Below are 10,339 nucleotides of genomic sequence, written 5' to 3'. Positions count from 1 at the left end.
TAGGTCTTGATTGTGGTTGTTTGAGTTGAAAAACTTGGAGGTTATGGACTGATGTGATATGGTTTAGGTGAAGTTTTGTTTTATTGATAGTTATGAGTTGGTTGGTGGTTGATTGGAGTAGTTTAAACTTTGGTAATCGCGTAAACATAGCCGTCATAATGCCCGATTTACCTTAGACTATTTTTGTTATTAACTTCAGGACACGTGAACTCACTTTAAGATTCTTACCATTGTCATGTTTATATAGTTCATGTTACGAGCTTCGTTTTGATATGTGGTTCGTTTGAATCCGATATACGGTTTAGGAGAAACGACCGTTTTAAGTAACGGCATTTCGCGAACGAACCATTACCCCTCGCCTTACTTTGAAACCTTTTTTAAGGACTTTAAATGACTAATTGGGATATGAAACAATTATGTTAAGTGGATTAGGCAGTTGGTAAGGTACTCGCGAAAGAATCGCCTTAAAACTCTTAATGGTTAATTTATTAAAAATGGTGGAGCCGAGGGTACTTGATAAGTGGCATTTTATACCACTTAGAACGTCTTAAAATGGCTTAAATTGGTGTCTTGAAATCAAGTATTTTGTGTATTTGATGCATTTTTCTAGTGTTTATGCATTTCAGGGTTTTAGTTGCATTTCGGGGGAGGAATCATCAAGAATAAGCCTTGGCATGTGTTCACCATTGCGAGAGGAAAGAAACGGGCAGATTACGGCGAAGAAACGGAGCGAAATCAGAATTTTTCCAGTAGAGGTCTGAGCGCCCGCTCAGCATTGCTGAGCGGCCGCGCAGCAAGCTGAGCGCCCGCTCAGCTATGCTGAGTGGCCGCGCAGGGTCGGGAAAAAAGACAAATTATTTTAGGACTTCTACTTCTGTTTGGTTTCCACTTCTATGTAATCTGAGTTTTATGGGACTATTATATAAGTAGATTTGAGACATTTTCACAAGTGTGGATTGAAGAAGATTGTGTTTTTACGCAAGGAGCGAAGGAGATAAGGAAGAAGACCGATTTAGCACACCGCAACGAAGAGGAAGCATATCTTCTTCTGATTCTTATTTCGTTGTAACGTTGGATGCTAGTTTTCTTGCTTTGAACTTATTTACTCTTGTGACGTACTCTGTTTTAATATAATAAGTTTAGTTATTATTTTCTTGTGTTTGTTTATCAAGATTTCATATGAACCCATGATGATGATAAGTGCTATTATGGGCAAATCGTGATCATGGGGTTGCAACGGATTTATTATGGAATTCTTTAGTTAATTGTTTAATACTTTAGTGTGTGATGATTGCATGATATCTAGTATTGGTTGTGCGTATTCGTCTTATGTGCGTCGCGAACATATAAGATAGGGTGTTAATCTCTTGTGAAGCGATGGTGGATCTTGAGATTTGGAACTTGCCATGCTAGCATAGGTTCATGTACGTTGTGCATGATTAGTGGGTAACTCTAACAGTTTTATTTGCCCTATGTAATCAAAAGGAATAACTTGTGCTTAAATCGTTGTGTTGTCAATTTCTGTAGACATATGGGAACTCAACATAATTGATGACTATTCAACTTCTATCTTAATTGTGGATGCTTGGTAGAATGGTATTAGTACAATGAAAGTTGGCTTTTATCAGTTTCGTGTTATTCGATTAATATCATCACTGTCACATGCTAAAGGTAATAACAATGGCTATAGAAGGAAGTAATAATGAAGTTGTGATCTCATGAGTGTTTTATTATTGATAAATTGAAGTGTTAGTTAAGTGATTAATTAAGTAGTTAATTATAGTTAATATTTTATCAACAATTTTAAGTGTTAGTATCTTAACATTGAGAAGTAATCATACATTGGTGAGTGAGTTTAATTAGACAATAATTTAGTCTGAGTCTCTGAGGGAACGAACTAGAAAGTATTCTATATTACTTGCGAACGCGTATACTTGCGTGAATATTAGTGCGTGTTTTCGCCCTAACAAGTTTTTGGCGCCGCTGCCGGGGACTCGGCGTATTTGTTTAGTTTATGTACTTACCATCATTGGTCATTAGGACTCAGTGATTAGGACGTAGTAGTTACTTATTTTTCCCGGTTGTGTTTCAGGTACTTTAGCAAGCGTTTATGCAAACTCGTTCTCGTGCTCGCAAGAGGACTTTAGATACAGCTGAGGAGACAGACGAAGTTCTTGATATTCCGGAGAAGTTAGATTTTGAGGATTCGGATTCAGGAACTGAGCAGAAAGAACCAGTAAATATGGGAGATCATATTGTTCAAGCTGATCCAGCTCTTATGGTTTTTTCTCGGCCTAAAATTGATGACATTCAGTCAAGCATCCTTCATCCGGCTATTCAAGCTAACACCTTTGAAATCAAGCCGGGCACTATTCAGATGGTGCAGAATTCTGTTTCTTTTGGAGGAGCGGCAACTGAAGACCCCAACATGCACATAAGGAATTTTGTCGAGATCTGCAGCACTTTTAAGTATAATGGCGTGACTGATGAGGCTATCAAGTTGAGGCTTTTCCCATTCTCACTAAGGGACAAGGCTAAAGACTGGTTATATTCTGAACCAGCTGGGTCCATCACTACGTGGCAAGATCTTGCGCAAAAGTTTCTGGTGAAGTTTTATCCGATGGCAAAGACTGCTGCTATGAGGAGTGCTCTTACTCAGTTTGCGCAGCAACCTACAGAATCTATGTGCGAGGCTTGGGAACGCTATAAGGAAATGTTGAGAAAATGTCCACATCATGGAATGCCGGATTGGATGGTGATCACTGGTTTCTATAATGGTTTGGGGGCCCAATCTCGGCCCATGCTAGATGCAGCAGCTGGAGGCGCCTTATGGGCTAAAAGCTATACTGAGGCGTATAATCTTATAGAGACGATGGCTGCAAATGAGCATCAAAACCCAACTCAGAGGATGACATCAGGCAAGGTAGCAGGTATTCTGGAAGTTGATGCAGCCACCGCTATGCAGCCCAGCTCCAAGCGCTATCAATGAAGGTTGATTCTCTGGCTACGTATGGAGTTAATCAAATAGCTATGGTTTGTGAGCTTTGTGCAGGTTCTCATGCTACGGATCAGTGTTCTCTTGTCAACGAATCTGTTCAGTATGTGAATAATTATCAGCGACAATAGCAGCCTGTGCCAGCGACCTATCATCCTAACAACAGAAATCATCCAAATTTCAGCTGGGGGAATAATCTGAATGCTATTCAGCCACCATATCAGCAAGAAGTGAGTAAACAGTTTAACCCACCTGGATTCCAGCAACCACAACAGTATGCTACAAGGCAATCATATCCTCAACAGGGAAGTGCAGCTGCACCTACTAGTGCTGATTTTGAGGAACTTAAGCTGTTGTGCAAGAGTCAGGCGGTTTCTATCAAGACCTTGGAAAATCAAATCGGTCAATTAGCCAATGCAGTGCTCAATCGTCAACCTGGCACTCTTCCCAGTGACACGGAAGTACCAGGCAGGAAGGAAGCTAAAGAGCAAGTCAAGGCTATTACCTTAAGGTCTGGAAAAGTAGCTGATTCTGAAAAGGCAAAAGAAGTAGAAGCTGAAATTAGAGATGAAGAATCTAAGCAAAAGGAGAAAGCGGCGGAACCAAGGAAGACTACTGTTGAACACACTCTGCCTGAGGCTAATACAGGGGAGAAACAGCTCTATCCTCCACCACCTTTTCCTAAGAGATTGCAGCAACAAAAGCTGGATAGACAGTTCGGGAAGTTTCTGGAGGTGTTCAAGAAACTTCACATCAATATACCTTTCGCTGAGGCTCTTGAACAAATGCCTAGTTATGCGAAGTTTATGAAGACTATTCTTTCAAGGAAGGTGAAACTGGATGACCTTGTAACCGTTGCTCTCACGGAAGAATGCAGCGCTGTTCTGCAGCAAAAGTTACCACCAAAACTGAAAGATCCAGGAAGCTTCACCATTCCTTGCACCATTGGCAATCTGACTTTTGACAAGTGCCTGTGTGATTTGGGAGCAAGCATTAATCTGATGCCATTGTCAATCTTTAAAAAGCTGGATCTGCCTGATCCAAAACCCACATACATGTCGCTACAATTGGCTGACCGTTCCATTACTTACCCAAGGGGCATAGTTGAGGATGTGCTCGTCAAGGTGGATAAGCTCTTCTTTCCTGCAGATTTTGTTATTCTGGATTTTGAGGAAGATAAGAAGATTCCCATAATCTTGGGAAGGCCTTTCTTGGCTACTGGTCGTACCTTGATAGATGTGCAAAAAGGTGAACTTACTATGCGGGTCCAAGATCAGGATGTGACCTTCAACGTATTCAAGGCAATGAAATTCCCTACAGAAGATGAGGAGTGCTTAAAATTGGATGTGAATGATTCTGTGGTTACTTCGGAACTCGATCACATGCTAATGTCCGATGCATTGGAAAAGGCCTTAGTGGGGGATTTTGACAGCGATGATGAAGATAGCAACGAGCAATTACAATATCTGAACGCTTCTCCTTGGAAGCGAAAGCTGGACATACCATTTGAATCTCTTGGTACTTCTGACCTTAAGAATGCTGAAGGGAAGCTCAAACCATCAATAGAGGAAGCACCTACCTTGGAGCTCAAGCCATTACCGGAGCACTTGAGGTATGCTTTTTTAGGTGATTCATCTACGTTACCTGTTATTATTTCATCTGACCTTTCAGGTAGTGAGGAAGACAACATCTTAAGGATTTTGAGAGAATTCAAATCGGCTATAGGATGGACCATAACAGACATCAAGGGGATAAGTCCTTCATATTGCATGCATAAAATTCTGCTAGAGGAAGGTAGTAAGCCAACTGTGGAACAGCAGCGAAGACTGAATCCCATCATGAAGGAGGTGGTGAAGAAAGAAATTCTGAAATGGCTAGATGCAGGCATCATTTATCCTATTTCTGACAGCTCGTGGATGAGCCCCGTACAATGTGTACCTAAGAAGGGAGGTATCACTGTGGTCGCAAATGAAAAGAATGAGCTCATCCCTACTCGAACAGTTACAAGATGGAGAGTATGCATGGATTATAGAAAATTAAACAAAGCCACAAGAAAGGATCACTTCCCTCTTCCATTTATTGATCAGATGCTTGACAGATTGGCGGGTCATGAGTATTTTTGTCTTCTGGATGGTTATTCCGGGTATAATCAGATTTGTATTACACCAGAGGATCAGGAAAAGACTACCTTCACTTGTCCATTTGGCACGTTTGCTTTTCGCAGATTTTCGTTTGGGTTATGTGGCGCCCCGGCCACCTTTCAGAGATGTATGATGGCTATATTCTCTGACATGATTGGAAATAACGTCAAAGTGTTCATGGATGACTTCTCCGTCTTTGGACACTCATATGATGAATGTTTGAATAATCTGCGCGCCGTACTCAAAAGATGCGTGGAAACTAATTTGGTGCTCAATTGGGAGAAATGTCATTTTATGGTGCGTGAAGGCATTATCCTTGGGCATAAGGTCTCTAGCAAGGGTCTGGAGGTGGACAAGGCCAAGGTGGGAGTCATTGAAAATCTTCCCCCACCTAATTCTGTGAAAGGAATCCGTAGTTTTCTTGGTCATGCGGGTTTTTATCGGCGATTCATCAAGGACTTTTCAAAGATATCTAAGCCGTTGTGCAATTTGCTTGAGAAAGATGTGCCTTTCAAATTTGATGATGAATGTTTGGCAGCATTCGAGACTCTCAAGAAGAGTTTGATCACTGCACCAGTTATTACAGCACCAGATTGGACAGAACCGTTTGAGATGATATGTGATGCAAGTGATTATGCGGTAGGTGCAGTTCTGGGACAACGCAAGAAAAATCTCTTCCATGTGGTCTACTATGCGAGTAAGACTTTAAATGGTGCCCAATTGAACTACACCACTACTGAGAAGGAACTTTTGGCTATAGTCTTTGGTTTTGAGAAATTTCGATCTTATCTGCTTGGTACGAAAGTAACAGTATTCACTGATCATGCAGCTATTCGCTATCTGGTTTCCAAGAAGGATTCGAAGCCGAGACTCATTCGTTGGGTGCTTTTACTTCAGGAATTTGAGTTAGAGATCAAAGATAGAAAAGGTACTGAGAATCAAGTAGCTGACCATCTCTCTAGGTTGGAGAATCCCGATTCTACTTCACAAGATAGGACGTTAATCAATGAATCTTTTCTGGATGAGCAGTTGTTTGCAATTCAGGAGGAAGAACCATGGTTTGCAGATATTGTAAACTATCTCATCAGCAATATAATGCCTCCTAATTTGACATCCGCTCAAAAGAAGAAGTTTCTGTATGAGGTGAAGTGGTATATGTGGGATGAACCATATTTGTTTAGACAGGGAGCTGACCAGATCATCAGGAGATGTATCCCTTTCTGTGAGACGGAGGGGATATTACGAGACTGCCATTCCACGGTTTATGGTGGACACTATGGCGGTGAGAAGACGGCAGCTCGTATTCTGCAAGCAGGTTTTTTCTGGCCTACTTTGTTCAAGGATGCTCATCAGTTTGTTTTAAGGTGTGATCGTTCCCAAAGAGTGGGAAATTTGTCAAGGAAGGATGAGATGCCATTAAATATGATGCTTGAAGTTGAGGTCTTTGATGTGTGGGGAATCGATTTCATGGGGCCTTTTATCTCGTCTTGCAATAATCAGTACATCTTGCTGGCAGTCGATTATGTCTCAAAATGGGTCGAAGTTAAAGCTTTACCCACAAATGATGCAAAGGCAGTGCTAAATTTTCTTCATAAGCAAATTTTCACAAGGTTTGGCACACCTCGGTTAATCATAAGTGATGAAGGATCGCATTTTTGAAACCGTAAGTTCACTTCTATGATGCAGCGTTATAGTATGAATCATCGAGTAGCTACTGCTTATCATCCGCAAACAAATGGTCAAGCGGAAGTGTCTAACAGAGAGATAAAGCGCATTCTAGAGAAGGTTGTTTGTCCGTCAAGGAAGGATTGGTCTTTAAAGCTCGATGAAGCTGTTTGGGCTTACAGAACAGCATACAAAACTCCACTTGGGATGTCACCGTTTCAGTTGGTGTACGGTAAGGGATGTCTTCTACCTGTGGAGCTTGAGCATAAGGCCTACTGGGCATTGAAGAAGTTGAACCTGGATTTAGATGCAGCTGGTAAGAAAAGAATGCTTCAGCTTAATGAACTTGATGAATTTCGACTTCAAGCGTACGAAAATAACAAAATGTATAAGGAAAAGGTGAAGAGGTGGCACGATAGGAAGCTACATCCAAAGTTATTTGTGCCAGGGCAACAAGTTCTCTTATTCAACTCTCGGCTCCGACTTTTTCCTGGGAGGTTGAAATCAAGGTGGTCTGGACCTTTTATTGTCAAAACTGTGTTTCCACATGGAGCGATGGAAATTTTTGAGAATGATCCGGACCAAGCATTCAAGGTTAACGGTCAGCGGTTGAAGCACTACTATGGGGACATGGCAAACCGAGAAGTGGTTAGTGCCATTTTGTTGACTACTTGAGAAGGGTACGAAACGTCAAGCTAATGACGAAAAAGAAGCGCTGCGTGGGAGGCAACCCATGAATTGTTGTTACAGGAACCCTTAGAAGTTAATAACCTATCCAAAAACACAAAAAAAATCAGAAAACAGGGGCTGAAAAAAAAAATTTCCAGTGACCCCCTGAGCGCCCGCTCAGCTTTGCTGAGCGACCGCGCAGCTAGCTGAACGCCCGCTCAGTTTTGCTGAGCGACCACTCAGGGGTCGAGTACCAGAATTTTTTTTTTACAGTTCAGAAAAAAAAAAAACAGTTTTAGCCCATAAACCCACGATTTGTTCCCACTACCCCATCATGTTACCCCTTATTTCCAAACCCTAATCTAATCCACACCCTATATATACATACACCTATCCTACATATCTCCCACAAAACTTCCTACACTTAAACCCTCTCACAAACATCAAAAATCAGTTCTTACACACTTTTATTCACGAATCAATGGCACCCAAGAGAGCACACACTATTGACAGCAGCAGCACAGTTCCTACTGCTGATTCATCGAGGGGTACTGCTGCAAGGCCTCGGTTAACTGACAGAGCCGCGGAGGAGGAGTACACTAGGCTGTTGGGGAAGCCGATTCTGAAGGAGAGGGGGTTTTTACCATCGGGGAGGGATGGTGAGTTGCTGCCCATGATTGCAGAGAAGGGGTGGATAGCTTTTTGTGAGTCACCCGAAGCGGTACCGATGAGCGTTGTTCGCGAGTTCTACGCGAATGCGAAGGCCGAAAAGAATGGGTTTTCTGTGGTCCGAGGGCTGACGGTTGATTATCATCCTGCGGCGATTCACCGTGTGATTGGACAGCGAGAGAGGAAGCCCGAGGAGGAGGACTGGAGTGAAAAGACTGCTGAGGATTTTGACTTGGATTTGATTTGTGCGACTCTCTGTCGACCGGGCACAGTTTGGACCTGCAGAACCGGCACTAATGAGTATCGTCACTTTCCGGCGATCGCCATGAACAGGTATGCCCGTGCATGGAATGCATTTATTTGTGCTAATATTTTGCCTTCTTCACATGCACACGAGGTCACAGTTGAGAGAGCACAGTTGTTGTGGGGAATTCTGAATGAGGAATACTATGTGGACCTTGGTGAGTTTATCTACCAAGGAATTCTGAAGTTTTTGAGGGGAGCGAAACATATGAACATCCCTTATGCATCTACGGTTACGAAGCTATGCCGAGCAGTGGGAGTGAACTGGCCGGCTCATGAGCAGTTACAGTTGCCAGCAGCTCCGATTGATTCTGGCACTCTAAATGGGATGTAGGAGTGGACCGGTGGTGAGCCTGAGGAGCATGGGCTGGGTTATCGTCTTCCAGGAGGGCGTCCAGCACGAGGTGCTACTATAGCTAGGCCAGGGCGTGATGAGGCTGGTTCTTCGAGAGCTCAGGAGGGTGCTGGGATGGTTGATGCCCAGTATAGGAGGTTTTCATGGCGGATGGATGCCATGTATGAGACGCAGAGCAGGTTTGCTCAGGAGCTCACCCTTGCGTTAGGGACTGCTTTTCGAGGCCTTGGAGCTGATATCCAGTGGCCAGTTTTTGGTGAGGACTCTGCATACCCGCCGCCTGATACTCCACCCATTGAGGGTGATGATGATGATGACTCCGAGTAGGTATACCCTGTGTTCCTTTCTACTACTTTCACTGAGGACAGTGAAGATTTTTAGTTTGGGGGTGGTAGTTAAGGAATATTGTGTGTGTGTCATTTAGTTGCATATTCATGATATTTTAGTTCATATAGTTGCATAATTTATGCCATATAGTTTTTTTTGTTTTTTTGTTTGTCATGTAGCTCATGCATGTATCATGATCCCTTTTGCAATGATTTATCGACTGAATTGTGATATTGATGCGAGTGTAGTGATAGCATTAAAGTGATATGAAGTTGTGTAGGTTGATATGCATGCTAGAAACAATTGTAAGTCCACTAAGTCTTAGAGAATGCGTAAGGGCTAGATTGTTGTTATGATTTGGTTGTTTTCAAGGTCAATCTGCTTATTATGCTTAGAATTCGATTATAGGTTCTTAGTGATAAAGGCATGAAAAAGAAAAAATTTTGGAGAAAAAATATGGAAGTTGTTGCTAGTTGTGGCTAGGCGTCAAATGGCTAGTAGCCGGCTCGCATATGGTGCGAGTAGTCTAGGGTTGAGCAAGATGGAGCGAAACGCACTTGCTCAGAAGTTATAAAAAAAATAAAATAAATAAATAAATAAATTTTGCATAATTGATCAAGAGTGGGCTCTTTGGTATTCGAGTTATTAAGTTCTTAGGGGACTTTGTGCCTAGTGACCTAAGGCTTTTAGAGTCTGGGATCCGCTAACCTAACGCTCGTTACATGGATACCATTGTATAAGTCTTTTGTGGACCTCACTCATTGCACGGTCAAATAAGCATTTGAGTTGTAAATAAAAAGCACGATTCCGTAGTAAGCTCCAGAGTTCTTGTAGTGTTGTATATCACTTTGTGCCTAGAATTTTTTTTATTCTTTGTATAATCGTAGGATTGCCTTGAGGATAGTCTAGTCATAGTAATTGGTCTAGTTCCGAAGCATATCTGTTAAGCATTTGCACACACCACATTTCTGGCTGTATGTCCGTTTGCATGAGTTTATTGATCTTTAGTTGTCTAACTGCATTCGTTGAGATGTGACAAATTGGTTGGTTAATTGTAGTAAGAGGGATCGCTGCATTTTCATATAGATTGCATTCATATATGTTTTTATTTGTTTTTGAGTCTATGACGCTTGAGGACAAGCATCGATTTAAGTTTGGGGGTGTGATAAGTGGCATTTTATACCACTTAGAACGTCTTAAAATGGCTTAAATTGG

At 42.1% G+C, this 10,339-nt stretch overlaps 1 non-coding gene across 1 annotated transcript; it reads right to left on the bottom strand.

Moving 5' to 3' along the window:
- Positions 1–2,635: 2,635 nt before the first annotated feature.
- On the bottom strand, positions 2,636–2,742 carry LOC141687980 (small nucleolar RNA R71). Its single transcript, XR_012561452.1, has one exon. It is a non-coding gene; the product is annotated as a small nucleolar RNA R71 (small nucleolar RNA).
- Positions 2,743–10,339: the final 7,597 nt, after the last annotated feature.

This window comes from Apium graveolens, chromosome 9, assembly GCF_009905375.1.
Source record: "Apium graveolens cultivar Ventura chromosome 9, ASM990537v1, whole genome shotgun sequence".
Taxonomy (NCBI): Eukaryota; Viridiplantae; Streptophyta; class Magnoliopsida; order Apiales; family Apiaceae; genus Apium; species Apium graveolens.
The sequence above is the reverse complement of the archived record's forward strand: the minus strand, read 5'-3'. Positions and strand labels throughout refer to the sequence as shown.